Here is a 20,297-nt window from a genome sequence, read left to right as displayed (position 1 = left end):
CAGTCACCATCTGCAGTGATTTTGGAGACCCCCAAAATAAAGTCTGCCCCTGTTTCCACTGTTTCCCCATCTATTTGCCATGAGTTGATGTATTTTGTCACCCTGCTTATTTAACTTATATTCAGAGTACATCATGAGAAATGCTGGACTGGATGAAGCACTAGCTGGAATCAAGATTGATGGGAGAGATATCAATAACCTCAGATATGCAGATGACACCACCTTTATGGCAGAAAGTGAAGAAGAACTAAAGAGTCTCTTGATGAAATTGAAACGGGAGAGTGAAAAAGTTGGCTTAAAACTCATAATTATATAAAATCAAATAAATAAATTTTAAAATTTAAAAAAATAGTGTGACAGTATAACACAGGAAGTGTACTCTTAGGCATTTATCCCAAAGAAATGAAAATTTGTTTTCATACATGAAATTACAGAAGGATATATTAGCAGTTCTATTAAAATAGCCCCAAACTGGGAAATATTCAGACGTTCTTCAATGGGTGAATGGTTACACAAACTTTGGTACATCTATACCATGGAATGCTACTCAACTATATTTAGGAGCAAACTATTGATATAACATCTTAAACTATCCTAAGTTAACATGCTGAATAAAAAGTCCTAGTTCATGATCTTCCCAAAGTCCCTAACTGTGTACACACTGCTCTATACAAAATGGATATAGAGACCTATTGTGTAGCACATATAACTCTGCTCAACGTTATGTGCCAGTCTGGATGGGAAGAGAGTTTGGGGGGGAATGGATACATGTATATATATGGCTGAGTTCCTTCACTGTTCACCTGAAGTTATCACAACATTGTTAATTGGCTATATCCCAATGCAAAAGGTTTTTGGTGTGAAAAAATAAAATAAAAAAATGAAAAAGGCTTATTTCAAATGATGCATATTATATGATTCCATTTTCATAAACTCATTAACATTTAAAATGATAGAGAAGATATCATTAGCTGCTAGTAATTAGGCATAGAGTTGACAAGGATGAGTGTGACTGAAAGGGGTAAATAAAAGGAAATTCTGTGATGATAGTACAGTTGAATATCTTGATTGTAGTGGTGGTTATACAAGGCTACCCCCATGTTAAACTTTCAAAGAGCTATACAAATACATAAACAAACACAAATGAATATATGAATATATGATGGATCTTGAACAAACTCTGGATCTTACCAATGTCAATTTTTTGTTTTCAATATTGTATTATAGTTGAGCAAGACATTAGCATTGAAGGAGGCTGGGAGAAAGGTATACCAATCTTCCTTGTATATATTTTTTGCAACCTCCCATGAATCCACTGGATTCATGGCATTCCTAGTGGTAAAGAATCAGCTGACCAGTGCAGGAGATGAAAGTTTGATCCCTTGGTCAGGAGGATTCCCTGGAGAAGGAAATGGGAACCCACTCCAGTATTCTTGCCTGGAGAATCCCATGGACAGAGGAGCCTGGCAGGCTACAGTCTGTGGGTTGCAAAAAGAGTCAGACACGACTTAGTGATACTCTTGGGGATTTGAAATCATGTCACAGAAACTCTAGTTGACCCATGTAGAGCAAATCTGTGATCATGGAGCTCTGGGTCACAGATGGTCATAATACATCAAAGTCGGAATAGCAAGTCTTTGGAAAGGGAGGGTCAATAAGGAGAGATAATAAACTGCATATACCTAATTCATGGAATAAAACTCAGCAAATAATATTTATGAGGTAAAGAAATATATATTATATATTTTTTTATTTATATAAACATATATGAATGGATACATTGTATATATATTAATATATTAAAGGTTATAATATAATACTAAGCATACTTGCTTTGACATCAGTCAGAACTGGATTCAAGAGATGGTTCTGTTTCTTATTCATATTAAGCTACTTAATTATACTTTCACCTTTCTTATTGTTTTGCAGACTGTCTGCTGTGTTCCATGAACATAGTGGTTTAAAACACCATTTATGATCATTTTCTCTGGACCCGAAGTTCATGCACAGCTTAGCTGAGTCTTTTTTTCGTGTGTTTCAATACACTGTGATCTCATCTGAGGCCTGAAGTTCTCTTTCAAGCTCGTGGGTAGCTGACAGAATTCAGTTCTTGTGGTTGTAGGACAGAAGCCCTCTGCAACTAGAAGCTATTCCTCATTCCCTGTCAGGTGACTGGCTCCACAATATGGCGCTTCGTGTCTCTAGGACCAATGGGAGTGGCTTAGTTATGTAGGTTAGGCCCACCTGGGGTAATCTACTTTTTGATTCACTCAAAACCAACAGATATGGAATAATGGCTACATCTGTGAAATTCCTTCACCCTTGCCATATAAAGGAGTAGAACTACACCATATTTTTGCCCACACTCAAGGTTATAAAGAGAGTGTGCATAGTGTTGTAAAGCAACAATACTTCCAATGTTAAAAAAAAAAAAAGAAGGTATGAGTCATCGGGAATCATCTTAAAATTCTGCCTAGAATGCTTATTGTGTTTATCTGTAAAACCAAGTTAATAATTTACCAACTTAATCACAATTTTATAAAAAATAAGACAGTTTGAAAATGTCAAAAAATAGATGTCTGTATTATGGTTATTATAATAGGATTAGTAATATCTATCGGAAAAAAGGACTTACAAAATAAGGTAGGAAAAGATGAGTAAAGCAATATATACTGACGTTTTATATACAGTGCCTACCTCTGGTTGGAATGGAGCCCTACATAATTTTTACTTTTTGCTTTACTCTACAATTGTTTTAATATTATTACCTTTTTCTGCATTTTGTGCAATAACCTCTACCACTTACAAAGCATTTGATATATGTCAGGACTCTGTTATAAATTCTTTCATAAATTAACTCATTTAGTCCTCATGTAATCCTATGAGTCAAATACTATTAATATTTTTAATTTACAGGTGAAGAAACTGAGACCAAGAGAGGTTAAATGATATGCTCAAGGTCACCTAGACATTAATAAGCACAATCAAAGTAGTCACTTAAACAGACTGACTTTTTGGCACTACTCCATTTTGCTTTTTATGAATATTCATTGTTTTGGTAATAATAACAGTGCAAGTGATATTATTTAAGTAAAAGATAAAGCTATGGCAAAAGAAGGGCATCTATTTTTTTTGTTTTTGGCTGCGCTGGGTTTTCATTGCTGCATACGGGCTTTCTCTAGTTGTGACAAGCAGGGGCTACTTTTTGTTGCAGTGCCTGAGCTTTTCATTGCGATGGCTTCTCTAACTGCAGAGCACAAGCTTTAGGCATGCAGGCTTCAGTAGTTGTGGAGCACGGGCTTAGCTGCTCTGCAGTGTGTGAACTCTTCCCAGACCAGGAATTGAACCTGTGTCTCCTGCACTGGCAGGGGGATTCCCATCCACCTGTACCACCAGGGAAGTCCAAGAAGGGCATCTAGAGTTTATTAAAAATTAGAAAGAGAAACTGAACTTGGAGTTCTGAACCTTCTTTCACTTCCACTTTTTTCTTTTTTGGTAACACAGTCCTTTATAGTAGAGCTTCAAACAGTTGGTGAGCTTCTGCAGTGGACTCGGAGCTTGCTGGAGATGGAACATATTGGAGACGAAACACTGGAGACGGAACACAGTGCAGAGAGAGAGAGGGGCAGGCTATTCCGGGGAGGAAATCTGCACTTTCCCAACAGCCCAGTTCTTGAAAAGGCCTCATCTTTGTTCTGAATCGGTTTGCTTCCTCTCCAAAGGCTGTCCTTTTCTTTTTTTCTCTCCTTTGCATTATCATTTTGCACTGAACTCCCACATACATGTGTTTCAGCTGAAAAACCTGTTCCCCTACCGATGGTTCCCACTCCATCAGACATGGGCACTGTCCAACTTTTTTGACTTCCTGCAGCATTTCTGAGGTGGCTTTTGGAGTCTGTCTGACTCAGGCAGCATCTGCTGGCACATATTAGGACTCTTGCAAACAGGCAGGGTTTACTCTCAGTCCTTTCTGTGCATATTTAGTGCATTAAGCCACAAAACAGCTTTGGAACTCTCCGAACTGAGGTTCAGTTCAGATGAATCCCCTTGACAATAGCTGCTCATCACTTGTTCATCTTTAGTCACTACTGTCAGAGTAAACCCTGCTTTCCCCTACAATTATTATTTTTTCCAATGCTTTCTGTATGGTTAGTTTTCTGACCTTTCTTTTGTCCTTTGCAAGTGAACATATTAAAATAAAAATACCAAGGCCAAATGTCTCATTCTTGTTCCTGCACAGCATGCTCTGATTTAGAAATGGTTTTGGATTGAACTTGAACTATGTGTGGGTGTTGGAGTGGGTGGAGGCAGAGAAAGAGGAAAGACAGAGGTGGCTTTCTCCTTTTTCCTTTTTTATCTTCTTGTTCTTCTGTTTGGACCATGGCATATTCACAAAAGCAGACATGGATATTCATTAATTTGTTCATTTGTTCATTCATTCACCAGATATTTAGTGTGCTAAGCAGTGGAGCTAAAACAATGTGCAAAGTTTAAAAAAAAAAAGAAAAAAGAACCAGAGTTATAATCAGAAGAGTTTGGTTGCCTTTGGCATTTAAACTTAGCATTGTGAAAACTGGAAATTTGTTGAACATTCATCAGCTATTTCTTGAAGATCTACTACCTTCCAGGACTTGTGCTAAAGGCAGGGGATATATTAAGGAACAATACGGAGATAATCTCAGTTTTTAGGAAGATTTTTGTCTAGGGAACTATTTCATCTCTCTGATCCTTAGATCAGGACACATTGAGGTTATACTTTATTTTTCTCCTACATCTTCATTATAGTTCTTATTTTTCTTAATAGGCTACATTCAAGTGCATATCTGCATTTCCCACCCCCCACCCCACCCCCCCACCCCCTACATGGCTGGCAGTATGGTAATGGGATTAGTTTCCCGGTTGTCTTTAGCCAATCATTCTGACTCAGAGTCCTTCCTGGAGGTGTATGCCTTGTTCAGCCAAGATGGATGCCAGAGAGAAGGATTCTGGGAGGTGGTCAGACATGTGGTGTCTCCTTTTGCCCTTTTCTGAACTCTTCTGGTTGGTGGAGGCTTACTAGTCCCCTGTTCCTTACCAGGATCTCCTGTCCTAAAGCAACTCATAACTCATGCAAATGGTTACTATGGTGCCTGGCCAGGGTGGGCGGTTTCAATCAGTGTGCTTCCCCTAACAGGTCCAGAGTGAGGTCTCAGGTTGGTAAAGTCCAAAGAGTTTTAGAATTTGCATCTGGGACTCTCACTCAATATATACACAAAAATTATAGGTACAGAATATGTGTTTGTCTGAACAAGTGTGTTAATCTTACCAAGAAATCTGGAATTACTGTGGCCACTTTGGAGAAGTTAAATCTAGATGAGCATATCCATTAATGAGATTCATAGAGAAACAGGAGTTCCAAACTTCTCCAAAACAACGGATGGAATGTGTGCTTTGATTGGTGAGCAGAAGCTACTAAGAGTAAATGAGTCAAAAATTGCCCCTTAAGATTTCTTACAAAAAGCAAACAAAAACACTCTGAAAGTTATCTCCACAAATATTAGTCAAAAGCTTTAGTCATGTTACTGGAGAATCTTAACTTTCATTATCACCACCAGAAACACAATTTGGGCTCAGATGTTCATTTTATAAACCAGTGAATTTTGTGTTATGGTCCCTGTCTCATAGCTAAATTTTTTTAACAAAAACTATAATATTTCTGTTTTTATTTTGTCTATATGTTTCTATACATCAGTATACACATGTTACAGATGTGTGTGTGTTTTAATCTCTAGATAACATTGCCAAAATTAATTTGTAAGAGAACACTATTTAATTGGCTTAAAGAAAAATAAGCATTTACATAAAGATTCTCTCAGAAATACAGAAACTAACCCAAAAGTTTTTCAAGTTCTACATGAAAATTTAATTTTTACATCTGTTAAAAGAACAAAGTATTCTAGGACTATTTTTAAGCTTTTTTTTTTTTTTGTCGTCTACAGAGTTATTTTACTCTGATTTTTTTTTTTTTTCAAAATTGTTTTGTCTTCAAAGAGATTCAAGCAAAGCACTCTGATAAATATAGGTTTCTGATAGCTTTACAATCATACCACTGAACCCAGTAAGAATTTCTAAAACTCTAAAGGAAAAACTCAATTCATAAACTGCTAACTGAAGATTAAGGAGAATAAGAATTATCTGGGACTGAATGAACTGTTGGAGATAATTATAATTTTATGGCTTTTTGTTTGAAATATTGCTGGTTCTTAAAATCTTTGCTTACCAGATTTAAGGGAAATACCTTTCATAAGCTATCTATAACTTAGAGCAATTTGGTAAGTTATACATTTGTAAACCAAATTGAAACATTTATTTATTTCTTCATAGCTAACCTCTCCAGAATTCAGAAAATTCTTACTGTTCTTATTTTCATGGTAATATAGATAGATATTCACATAATTTCAGTAAGAATATGCTTTCCTTGTAACAGCATACAACTAGGAACACTGGTTGTATTACCAAGGCTTTGACTGGAATGCCATATTTGAGAGAGATGTGCATAGAACCAGAAATGACTCGACAGTCACAAGGAACTAAGGTTGAATTTATGGAGCTAAAAAGACCCTTGGAAAAACCATCCGGTACCCTCCTTTCCGGATTCTGGGCAGCCTTAACAGGTGAGTAAGGAAAGTTACTTACTGGCATACACATGAAACTCAGGTTATTTTGGGAACATCAGGAACAGACCAGTTCATTCAAATCTATAGGTATTTTAAGTGAAGTCTGATGGTGTGTTATTTGCTGGCTTCTTAACTTCAAAAGGTTTTTAAAAATCTATTCCGAGATTCCTTATGAAAAGCTTCAGCAAACCAAACTTAAAAGGAGCCTATATAATCAGTCATTATTCTTGCTGTACTTGCTGCTAGGGTTTGATTTTGTCTGTGATGGTTATAAATATTCATGATTCCCTCTGTCTCAATGGTTGGCCAATGTAAGCTAAATGTGAATTAGGAATTTTAGCAGCACCAGTGTCACTCCACACCAAATCAGAAACCCAGCAGTGGTCCAGTCCTCTAACCTGCTATTGCTAATCCAAAAGATGCTGATGTTGATACCCTCTAGAAGAGCATCATTTGTGGAGTACCACTGTCCTTGGTTTGGAGTAAGTGTAAATAAAATGATTAGAAACTTGTTCTTAGCTCTGGCAACTATTGCTGTAGTTGCACAACAAAAGTCCCTATGCTATCTTGCTAAGAATTTTTTTTTTTATATAATAGAATCACTTTGGATTACCTGTTAACAACAAGTCTGTATCAAAGCAAATATCTTCTGCAGTACTGGGATCAGCACCTCTGGTGTGATAGAAATTCAATTATAAGAAATTAACAAACAAGCCTCTTGGCTAAAACAGGTTGATTCCTCCATTAGTACATCCTTTGATATTTTTTTAAAACCAATTGGTTTGGTTAACAGGGAATCTGGGTAAGGAGCATACTTCTTATCTTGATATTATCCTCCCGATGGTCATCATATTGGTCATATTGTCCTCCTTATGGTTACCTAACCATAGTCTCCCAGGTGCACCGTCTTCTCAGGTGTCTTGATTATGTGTTCAAGACCATCAGATGTTCTCACTGCGCTTAAAGAAACAAAAGCAAGATGGACAAAAGAGATGAACAACAACAACAACAACAAACTTTCCATGAATTTGACATCAAAACCTATGAGTTACACAATGAGATGAGTGTGTATGTGCATGCTAAGTCACTTCCATTGTGTCAGACTCTTTGTGACTGTAGACCACCAGGCTCCTCTGTCCATGGGATTTCCCAGCCAAGAACACTGGAGTGAGTTGCCATTTCCTTCTCCAGGGGATCTTCCTGACCCAGGGACCAAATCTGAATCTTTTAGGTCTCCTGCATTGGCAGGCAAGTTCTTTACCACTAGCACCACTTGGGAAGTCCTCACAATGAGATAAGGATAACTTAATCCGGATGATAACTTATGCCAACTTTTGGGTCAGTTTCTCATGTATGAAAGGATCATGAAAAGGAGGAACTGCAATTAAACAGGTTATTAGACTGAGGTGGCTCTAATGCCTTGCTGGCCTATATAAGCAAACTTGAAATCTAAGCCGAGTTGATTATAAATGCCTTGTATCCAAGAAAATAAAATTTAAGAAAAACCCATCACAAACAACCAACTCAACTTTCACAAATAGAGTAACTGCTTAAGCTATAGCCAATCAAATAATGTCTTTGCTTTGCTTCTGTGTCTATTCTGTAAAAGTCTTTCCCTAAGCTTCTGTCCACAGAGCACCTCTGACAACGTTCAGTATGGCAGTGTCCCATTGGAATTGAAGTCTGTTTAAACACACTCAAAATATTTAATGTGCCTCAGTTTATCTAATATGTTGCTTTTGTTGTTCAATCATTGTGTCTGCAACTCTTTGTGACCTTATAGACTGTAGCACACCAGACTTACCTGTCCTCCACTATCTCAGGTTTCCCTGTCCATCACCAACTCCTGCAGCTTGCTCAAACTCACGTCCACTGAGTCGGTGATGCCATCCAACCATCTCATCCTCTGTTGTCCCCTTCTCCTCCTGCCTTCAATCTTTCCCAGCATCAGGGTCTTTTCCAATGAGTCAGTTCTTTGCATCAGGTGGCCAAAGTATTGGAGCTTCAGCTTCAGCATCAGTCCTTCCAATGAGTATTCAGGGTCGATTTCCTTTAAGATTGACTAGTTTTGATCTCCTTGCTATCCAAGGGACTCTCAAGAGTCTTCTCTGACACCACAGTTCAAAACAATTATTTGGCGCTCAGCTTCTTTATGGTCCAATTCTCACATCCATACATAGCTACTGGGAAAACCATAGTGTTGACTATATGTATCTTAAGGGTGTTAGGATGTGCTCATATCTTCAGCTTTATTTTATATAGAGTGCATTATAAATTGTAGAAAGACATAGAATATTTAAATTACTTCTATGACTAGCTCTTAAATACTTTCTTTCATTAGAGGCCTTTTTTCCTTTTCCCATTTTCTCTTCTCCAGAACTTCATTCCCAAGAATAGTTTTACATAAACCAAGGAAATCTCTTAGAAGATTATTCAGGTTTATGACTTTCTGGGCAACTGGTATAAAGTTTTCAAAGGAAAAAAAATCAACACCAGAATTATACATTGATGGAGAAGCTAAAACTGGCCCTGGGGAAACAGATAAGGTGGGAATCTATTTCTAGTGCATCTACCAAAAAAAAAAATCACAAGATTTTCTGCAAAATTTCTAGATATCCCCTCCCTGAAGACTCTCATTTTGTTAGAATTTCAAATTACTTCCTTTCCTCTGTTCTTCCTCTCTTTCGACTTCCCTCTGTCTTTCTTTCTTTTTTATTTTAAATTCCTTCTGTCTTCACTAATGTAGGAAAACTTGTTTTACTTAATAAACACCAGCATATTTAAAATTACCTTGGAAATAGCAAGGTATATGCTTCTGAAAGTCAAAATTGAGTTTGACTATGTACATCAGTAGTGGGTCCCAAATATTTCAAGATGTTTGCTTTTAGTTAATCTGTCCAGGCCAAGCTTTTGAAAACTTATAAACTGTAGTGGCATCTCTTGTTCTTTACAGCTGCTGAAATAATAGACAAGGGAAATTTGGAGAAACACTAAGAGCAAATTGTCTAGTAATTCCTGTTCTTTCTACTGATTCACATTTTTCTTTTCAATAATTTTTGTTGTTGTTGTTGTTACTAAAATCTCAAGTGTTCAAACACCATGCAATTTGTTTGACCTTTTTATTTTGGCCACACAGCATGTGGGATCTTAGTTCCCTGACCAGGGTTGGAACCCATGCTCCTTGTAGTGGAAATGCAGAATCTTAACCACTGGACAACCAGGGAAATCCTTTGACAATTTTCAAATCACTTTTTGTTAAAATTTGACAATTACCTTATATTGACTGATTGAGCAGGGATCCTTTCCCCAGAAGTAGGCTATCACACATTTGAAGATTCTTTAGTTGTATTGAACAAGCAGCTTACTTAATCCAGGAATCCTGCTGCTGCGTCGCTTCAGTCGTGTCCGACTCTGTGCGACCCCATAGACGGAAGCCCACCAGGCTCCGCTGTCCCTGGGATTCTCCAGGCAAGAGCACTGGAGTGGGTTGCCATTTCCTTCTCCAGTGCATGAAAGTGAAAAGTGAAAGTGAAGTCGCTCAGTCGTGTCTGACTCTTTGCGACCCCATGGACTGCAGCCTACCAGGCTCTTCTGTCCATGGGATTTTCCAGGCAAGAGTACTGGAGTGGAGGAATCCTAGGTGGATATAAAAATTTTGACCCAAATATCAGTTGGTAGATAAAGTGTGATACAACAAACAGGTGTAATAATAAAAACTGTATAAAAATTTTCCTGTTCCACTCAATTATTTCCTCCCTCACCATTCAGTCTAGCAATGGAAATTTGTATGATATTTTCTTTAATTCTTTTCTGTGAATACTTAGTCAAAAATTATTTGAAGAAAAAATATTTTATCAAACTTTAGTCTTCTAAAATATACGTGTTCTTGCTTATATTAGATGTGTACCAAAAATAGCATATTGTATGGAATTATTAGAAAAGTAATTCTCAAAATAACAGTTATTCATTAAAATTTATTTTCTGACTCACTTTTTTATATTATAAAGAATACACACACATATATGAAAATGTATATATTTTTATTTTAAAAATACAGTACATGGTTAATGGGAAAAAATAGAAACCATCCTTAAAATTCAGTGATTAGCCTTAAATAACAGATTAAAATTTGTCTTATTGCACATTAGAAGTGCAATATGTATAATGACTAATTATATGTCTAATATGTGTAATGACTAATGATGTGTCTAATATGCATAAATACTAATTACATTATTTTGATAAAGCAATTCCAACTTTCTCAATCCCTTAAACCTGTTCTGATGTGGAAATTAAGCTGGTGACCAACCCTCCAAATGTAGAAAAGCCACAAGACACCTGAGTAAACTCTTTCACTGAAAGTAGTTTGCACGTGTGCTTAGCCACTTCAGTCGTGTCTGACTCTCTGGGACCCCGTGGACCATAGCAGTAGTGTATGTTTACACTTTTTCCTCTGTAAGATTGATTGCAATAACCATAATCCAATGCACAGTTTAGGTCAGTTGCTCTGAAGTGTTAGGATGCTTTAGAAGCTCCTCAAGGTGCTTGATAAAAAAGCAACTTGTAGCCTTAGATATCAAGTGTCTAATAACAATATTCTAATTGAACAGTATATTTAAGATTTGGGAAACTAAACCAACTAGACTGTTTTGAACAAGATACAATAATGGAACAAGTGACATAATTTTTTTCTTCTTTAAAACATTTGTTCATGCAACAAAAGCCCTTTTAATAAAATTTCTGAGAGGGGCTTTTCCCTGGAGGGACTTGTAATTTTGGTCGATGTGCAAAATGCTGTCTTTCATACATAGCAGCTCATGATAATAATATGATGAGACTCATTTGTGGCTATTTGGTCAAAATCCAATGGTAAATTTTGGAGATTGGAAAAATTCTGCCTTGAAATGAGAATGATTCAAAATAATTTAACATCTTGGAAAGGTGACTTTATCAGGTATTCTAAACTAATAAGTTGAAAAACTAGGATTAGAGCTTGATGGACTGGAAAGAGAAATTTCTAATATGAGATGTAGAGGCAAAATTTTGTGGAATATCCTGCTGTAATACATTGCTAAAATTATTAGCAGAGTTAAGAGTGTGTTCATGTAGTGTCAATTCCCAAGGCATCAGTATGGTTAAGTTCATAACACTTAATAGATACCACACTTCCTTTCAAAATCATAGGGTTAAGAAATGAAAAGTTGTTATATACCTTCATATCATTGTAGGAAATTATTTTCACATCCTTCTCCCAGGAGTCTCAATGTGGACACTTAATGTTTATTTGTACTCAGTCGTGTCTGACTCTTTGTGAACGCATGGGCTTGTAGCCTACCAGGCTCCTCTGTTCATGGGGTTTTCCAAGCAAGAGTACTGGAGTGGGTTGTCATTTCCTCCTCCAGGGAATCTTCCCGACCCAAGGACTGAACCCATGTCTCTTCTGTCTCCTACATTGGCAGACGTATGCTTTACCACTCAGGCATCTCACAAATTATCACAATTACAGGTGAAGTTGCTGATGGTCTGCTGCCGAAGTTAGGAGGTAAGGAACATGATACATGGCAGGAAAAGGCCCATTTTGGAGGCAACCTGGCCTCTGACTATGGAGTCAGTCAGATTTTTTCTGTTATTACATTGTGGTAGCATTTGTTTTCCATATGAAATTCCATTAGAAGGAAATTTCCTGAAGTTGTACATGTTTGTGTTTGTGTGTACACAACACTTTGCTGAAAGGGGTAAAAAGGATTCTTTCATGTGGTTGGTAAAACAGCATTGTTTCTTTTAATATTTTCCTCAGGAAAATAACCATCTGTATGCACCCAAATCAAGTATAAGATTTTGATATATGAACCAACCAATAAAGTCTTTGCTAATGGTATTAAAACCTGCTGCTGCTGCTGCTGCTAAGTCGCTTCAGTCGTGTCCGACTCTGTGCGACCCCATAGACGGCAGCCCACCAGGCTCCGCCGTCCCTGGGATTCTCCAGGCAAGAATACTGGAGTGGGTTGCCATTTCCTTCTCCAGTGCATGAAAGGGAAAAGTGAAAGGGAAGTCGCTCAGTCGTGTCCGACTCCTAGCGACCCCATGGACTGCAGCCTACCAGGCTCCTCCATCCATGGGATTTTCCAGGCAAGAGTACTGGAGTGGGGTGCCATTGCCTTCTCCGGTTAAAACCTAGAACATACTAAATTATCTTAGAGATTTTATAAAAATGCTATCTCAAGGTACATTCCTCCAGAAAGTATGACAAATCTATGAAATGAAAGTAGCAGAAAGCCGAGCTTTGCAATATAGAAACCAGGAATAGAGCACACCCATAACTGAGAACAACTTCTGGCTGATCTCTAAACCAAGAAGAAAAAGAGACTTGATATTCAATTTCTTCAAAAGTGTCTCTGACTTTAAATCCATCTTTTCCACCCATTAAAAGCAACAACTGTGATATTCCCATCTTTCAGATGGTACCACAACTGCTGTCCTCTAAAAAGGCTTTCTTGGGATTTATTATCCAAATCGGCTTCTTCTTAGAATTTTATCTCATCTCATGTATTTTCTCTGGAGTTTTATTGCACTCTGTTAACTATCTGGTTGGTGGATTGGTTGAGTGGTTTGTTTATTATTGACATTGTTAATTGTCTGCAGTTTCCATTAAATACAAGCACCATGAGGGCAACTTCAGTAATTGCCTTGTTTACCAGCCTCATCCACAGAATGTACCCATAACAAGCATGGAACATGTAATTGTTGATTAACTAAAGAAATGAGCATCTTTTAAGTCACACTCAGCAATCTATTATGCAAAAGATATAAATTTCATCTTGTTCAAAATAACAATATGGTCTTCTGTTCAGATGCTTGGAAGGATACTCTTTGGCCTGTGTTTCTTAAACTGAGATGTGACTTGGCAGCTCTGAAGGACACAAGCTACCAAATGATAAACAATGCTACTTTTTTAAGCAGTTTTTTTTTTCCCTCAAAGATTGGAAGGAAAATTAAGCTGAAATATTTAAAATATAATTTTAAAGTTAAATGTGGATAGAATAGAATGCAAATTCACTTGGATCCTTAAAAATACTTTTAAAAGAATTTCTTACTAACTGGCCAGATCCCAGGAGGGTGATTATAAACACCCTTTCTTCTCACAAGAATGGTAGTCAGTGAAATATTTTGAGGAGTATTTTTAGGGCATTTTCCTTTCTCTGATACATCAATTAGAACTTTTTGTAAAAAATAAAACTTTATTCCCTTGAAAAACCAACCAAGTTAATTTTTAAGATGACTTATTATAATGCATAGGAATTTCAAATGGCACAAGCTATACTGTTTCTGTTTTTAAAAATAGGAAAACCTAAAAGCCTAATGATGAATGCATACCAACATGTTATTCATGCATGCTGTCTTAAAAGGCCAGATTTCTCATTGTTAACCTGCACTTTAAGTGGCCTTCGCTAGAAATGCAGGAATTGCCCTCAGAGTGTTACCAATATAAAAGCATCATTGTGTTGACCGCTGCAGGAAATCTTTTTGTTCCTGTCAGTTTCTAGTTCTCATTTATGAAGCTGCTTGGCCAGTTTGAAATGTTTTGCTTGTAGATGACTAGGATAAGACTTTGAATGCCTTTTTCTCTGGAGAAATCATCAAACACCACTGAAGACAATTTTTTTCTGAATAGAAAAATCCTTATTAAGTCATTTTCACTCATATTTCAGTCCTGTTTGTGAAGCTTGGTAATCACAGAGGAGAAGAAGTACAAAGCCAGTTAAGAGTAAAAAAAAAAAAAAAAGGAGAATATATTCATCCTACGTAAAGGAGATGAGAATATGGAGAAAGGGAAGCAGATGAGAAGCGATGAGAAAGGAAAATCAGGTGATTGAAGTAGATGCTTTGAATGAAGACAGGCAAATGACTGTCAAAGTCATTTTTTAACTCATTTTTTTAAAAGATTGATTATTTTGAGAGTTTTTTTTTTCAGCATTAACATTCTGATAAACGCACTTCTTACCATGTGATGAAAGTACACCTTTGACATCCTTTTCAAAGTCCTTTGTCATTTCGGACTTTCACAACAAGTTTAACACAGTTTCATAAAAGTTATTTTAAAGAAATAAGAAACTGGTTTCAAATCCTGAATTAATCACTTTGGTTGTAGTTTGAAATTTGGCAAAGCAGACAGCCTGCCTTTTCTCTTAAAATGAATTTTCCCCATAGTTCATTGAGAGTTGAGAAGGACTCTGCTTTACATACCTTGTGTGTATGCTGTCATTTCAGTCGTGTGCAACTCTTTGAGACCCTATAGACTGTAGCCCTTCAGGCTCCTCTGACCATGGGGCTCTCCAGGTAAGAATACTAGATGGGGTTGCCATGCCCTCCTCCAGGGAATCTTCCTGACCCAGGGTTCAAACCCGCACCTCAAATCTCCTGCATTGGCAGGTGGGTTCTTTATACTAGCAGCACCAGGGAAGCCCTTTACACACTTTATCAAGATTTTAATGCTATGTGCAGGCAGTACTGATTGACTCAACCTCTATGTTTATAGGGATAGCCATGAATACACTATTCCTACCCCCAGGAGTAAGGCTACTTACGAAAGCAGACTCCATGTCATACGGACATGTAACAATGGATTGGGTCATTTCAATCATAGTGATCAACATTATCTTTTTACAGATTTTAGCAAAAGGCATGGAATGAATGGCCTTTTCTCCCTGAACTATTTCCAGGAGTACATAGGTAGCAGCAACCATGCTCCACAATGACACTAAATGGCTGGCAACTTTTATTGTTGGTGTCCATATACTTCTTCATAGATATTAACTTTACTTAATATAAAAATTGTCAGGGGAAAATTTGATTGCTTTCTCTAGGAAACTGCCCACAATACAGGAGACCTGGGTTTGATTCTTGGGTTGGGAAGACCCCCTGGAGAAGGAAATGGCAACCCACTCCAGTTCTTGCCTGGAGACTTCTATGGACAGAGGAGCCTGGCAGGCTACAGCCCATGGGGTCACAAAGAGTTGGACACAACTGAGTGACAAACGCACACAACAGGTCATATGCCAACAACATCACTAGGGCAGGGTGGTAAGCTTCAATGTCAGGCTAACCTAGGTTATCCACAGAGGTACAGCTGGAATTCTCCAAAGGAAATCATGGTTCCCTTTCAAGCAGAAGGAGAATTAGATTCTGGGCCTCCAAAAATCAATGCAGTAAGAAAATAATATGCTTCATTATGAAGAAAGGGTGAAGTCTTAGCCCAGGGAAATCCTGTGGTTTAGAATCAGAGAACCCATGGTTGAAATCCAAACTCTGACACATGATTACAATATGATTTTGGGCAAGCAAACATGCATTGCTGTGTCAAAGTCTTCTTTCCCATTAAATGAATTTGAAAATAATTTGCAATATTGATATGAAGAGCAAATGAGAAAACTTTGCTTCCATGCATTCTGGAAATATTTATTAAGATTCTATATGTTCGAGTACACAGTTGCACTCATTTCACACACTAGCAAAGTAATGCTTAAAATTCTCCAAGCCAGGCTTCAGCAATACATGAACCGTGAACTTCCAGATGTTCAAGCTGGCTTTAGAAAAGGCAGAGGAACCAGAGGTCAAATTGCCAACATCCAATGGATCATCAAAAAAGCAAGAGAGTTCCAAAAAAATATCTACTTCTGTTTTATTGACTATGCCAAAGCCTTTGATTGTGTGGATCACAATAAACTGTGGAAAATTCTGAAAGAGATGAGAATACCAGACCACTTGACCTGCCTCTTGAGAAACCTGTATGCAGATCAGGAAGCAACAGTTAGGACTGGACATGGAACAACAGGCTGGTTCCAAATAGGAAAAGGAGTATGTCAAGGCTGTATATCGTCACCCTACTTATTTAACTTATATGCAGAGTACATCATGAGAAACGCTGGGCTGGAGGAAGTACAAGCTGGAATCAAGATTGCTGGGAGAAATATCAATAACCTCAGATATGCAGATGACACCACCCTTATGGCAGAAAGTGAAGAAGAACTAAAGAGCCTCTTGATGAAAGTGAAAGAGGAGAGTGAAAAAGTTGGCTTAAAGCTCAACATTCAGAAAACTAAGATCATGACATCCGGTCCCATCACTTCATGGCAAATAGATGGGAAAGAGTGGAAACAGTGGCTTTCTTTATTTTTCTGGGTTCCAAAATCACTACAGATGGTGATTGCAGCCATGAAATTAAAAGACACTTACTCCTTGCAAGGAAAGTTATGACCAGCCTAGACAGCATATTAAAAAGCCGACACATTACTTTGCCAACAAAGGCCCGTCCAGTCAAGGCTATGGTTTTTCCAGTGGTCATGTATAGATGTGAGAGTTGGACTATAAAGAAAGCTGAGCGCCGAAGAATTGATGCTTTTGAACTGTGGTGTTGGAGAAGACTCTTGAGAGTCCCTTGGACTGCAAGGAGATCCAACCAGTCCATCCTAAGGGAGATCAGTCCTGGGTGTTCATTGGAAGGAGTGATGTTGAAATTGAAACTCCAATACTTTGGCCACCTGATGCGAAGAGCTGACTCATTTGAAAAGACCCTGATGCCAGGAAAGATTGAGGGCAGGAGGAGAAGGGGACGACAGAGGAGGAGATGGTTGGATGGCATCACTGACTCAATGGACGTGGGTTTGGGTGGACTCCGGGAGTTGGTGATGGACAGGGAGGCTTGGCGTGCTGCGGTTCATGGGGTTGCAGAGTCGGACACGACTGAGCAACTGAAGTGGTATGTTTGAGGCCCAGTTTTCATTTGCCAGTAGACAGCTTTTACTTACCACAAAGTTTTATAATAAAAGTTATTCTTTGTTATAAAGATTAAGGGAGCATTTCTCTCTTATTTTGGATAATATCTAGCACAGACAGAATTAAACATATGCACAAATCACAGTGAATTTTCCTTTGTTTCACACTGTGACACAGCACTGTAGATAAGTACTTGCTATTAAAACTCTTTTCTGGCACTTAAACCAAAGGACAATATTCAGATGCCACATTTTAGCATAAACTCTAGGGTTTTAGAACTCTTTGAATATACGTATATACGAGTTATTCTCATATATATTAATTAAAATTAAATTAATATTTAATCTGAATATTGTATTAACACATCAATACAGACTAATATTGTCCTCAGTTCTAACATCATCTGTTTTATCTTATATATCACTAGGTCTTTGCATAATGTCAGAATTGACTTGTGATATGATTCTGAGTCTTATATCCAGAGATTAGGAATTTAGTTCTAATTTTAAAAATGAGAATCTTTTAAAAGGAAGTCCTCAAGTTGTTAAAGGAGTGAAACCACCTACAGCTTTTTTTTAATTCATATTTTGGAGTGCTTCAGGGAAGTAGCCAAAATTCTTATTTTCTGTTTTCCTAGTTATACAAAATATAGTAATTATCATGGTGGTGATATCTCATGTCTTTTATGAAAGATCCAAAATCAGTTGACAATTAAAAACATACGTATGTCTAATCTGAACCACTAGTTGAGTTTAGGCACTAGTTGAATATGAGATACTAATTGAATTTAAAACCTTACTTGACCAATTTGGTTTTTACATTTCAGAACTAATATAATCCCTCACTAATTCAGGAAGTTTTGACATACTGGCTTCATTGATCTAAAGTTATATTTACTTTAGACTAGACACATGGTCATTTTATGAAGGTTATTGCATTCCATGTAAAAGTTTAAAATATACAGGAGAGGCTAGCCTGGTGAAACACAATTAAAAGAAATACAAGGGAGATGTTAATGAAAGAGACATTATTCACTTAGAAATTAGCATGTTAGGAATAATCAATACATAAATTGCCATAAATAATGCAATCTAACATCTGTTTCCCTTGGCAAACTTTCTCCTCTCCAATTGTTAAGTGTTCATTGCTCAAATGTGCTAGATAAATATTTATTGTAAGATGCAACTGGTGCTAAGGCTTAAGGAATACTGCTCATGCTGCATGACTCACACTTTCTAAATCATGGATAAGGTGAAAGAAGGACAAGTCTTCTAAGAAACCCCTCTCCCCACCTACAGCCCCCAGGCTTTGCTTGGCCAAGTGGTGAACAAAGATGACCTCATACACTTTTCACACACCTACAGCTCTACTCTATATTGGTGAGTCCACGGAACTGACATTTATCTAAAAATGACCAATATTTCAAAGTGCCAAATACTGCTATCAATCCAGGGCTAATAGTCAAGTTTGAAATCTGATTAGTGGGCAGAAGGTGAGAAATTAGGGGTTGTAACTCAGCATGGCCAATTCATTCATTTAAATGAAGTGACGAATGCTTTATAAAAATAGACTCATAAAAAAGAGGAAGAAATGTATCCAAAATCTACTGCTTCCGCTTTTATTATTTGTATTATCTTTTCCTTTCTTGTATCAGTAAAAGAACAAAAAAACAAAACAAAAAACACTTTTTTTTCTACATCATTATTGTGCTTTTGAAAGACATAAAATTAACAAACAGAAAAGTTCTCTTTACTCATGGAGAAAACAGTCATATAAGCAGCAGCAGTTTGTGTTTTGTCTCAACAGACCCCAGCCAACACTGCTTAAACCTGCCCTAGAAAAGCGCTATAGGCCATTAAAGGAAGAATTAGACATGAACCTGATTTCATTTCCTATTCACCATGAAGTCCTACAACCGCAGGGTAGCAGGGACTTTGGAGACCTTGGATGAATGATTCATGCCACATCAGTGACCTATTGTCCATTGAGAGGTGGTACTTTGTGATTGCTATTTACCAAGGCAGTCTCCCACAAAGAGACCTTGACTAGGGTGACTCCTCTCTCATCAAAAATCTCCCACTAAATCCCCTCTGACATTAAAAATGCTGTGTCCTACCTTTGGTGAGTTTTCAAAACTGCAGACCCGGCACCTCCTAGTGAATAGCTATTCCTCTATTTGCAGTTACAGAAATAATAATCCAACTGTATTTTACTGAATATGAAAGTTTAGGTTTTTTTTTAGGGTTGGTGTATAAATCATATTTTATAAATACAGTTTACATAGTCTTGCTGATCTCTTTCTTGTCACTGAGTACCTGAGCCTACTGTAATAACACTCCAAATGTTTTGCTTCTTAGCAGAAAATGATTTATTCAGCAATGTTACAGCCATCCTCCGTTTAAGTGAGGATGGTATTAAAGTGACTTATGTGAGAGTCAATTTTGCAGCACCGGTGTCCTTATTAGAGTTCTTCATGGACAAATCAGAAATCTAAAAGTATTTGGCTTTCATCCGTGAAAGATTTTTCTTCCCAGATTCACACTTCTGTGATGATGGCAAAACTTTTTTCCCCCAACCAAAGGAATGGATTTGGATAATGCGGCTGCCATCTAAGCTATGCAGTGTTTATCCCAAAGATGATATAAAGCCTGAAGAGTATTCCAAACACTCAGAGAAAAGCCCAGCTTACTAATTCTCCTCCTTCCTTTCAAGCCACTACTGTGTACAGCCTTACTGTGATATCAGCAGTCTTATATTTTAGTTGTTGGTGTTGCTCTTATTTTCTTTGCATCCAGGCAACCCACCTCTATTTTAACTTGCATCATGGAAGACTTATCTCCAGTGAATAGGACATGGCAGAACACTGTG

The 20,297-nt window shown here is 37.4% G+C and overlaps 1 long non-coding RNA gene across 1 annotated transcript in view; it reads left to right on the top strand.

Moving 5' to 3' along the window:
• The window catches only part of LOC145525184 (uncharacterized), a 227,806-nt gene that overhangs the window by 191,830 nt on the left and 15,679 nt on the right, over window positions 1–20,297 (top strand). Inside the window, exon 6 of the long non-coding RNA XR_014068083.1 lies at window positions 6,467–6,653. This is a non-coding gene — a long non-coding RNA (uncharacterized LOC145525184). The remainder of the gene's footprint in view (window positions 1–6,466; window positions 6,654–20,297) is intronic.

Source organism: Giraffa tippelskirchi, chromosome 11 (genome assembly GCF_054371585.1).
Source record: "Giraffa tippelskirchi isolate mGirTip1 chromosome 11, T2T-mGirTip1v1.2.pri, whole genome shotgun sequence".
In the NCBI taxonomy this organism is placed as follows: domain Eukaryota; kingdom Metazoa; phylum Chordata; class Mammalia; order Artiodactyla; family Giraffidae; genus Giraffa; species Giraffa tippelskirchi.
The sequence above is the reverse complement of the archived record's forward strand: the minus strand, read 5'-3'. Positions and strand labels throughout refer to the sequence as shown.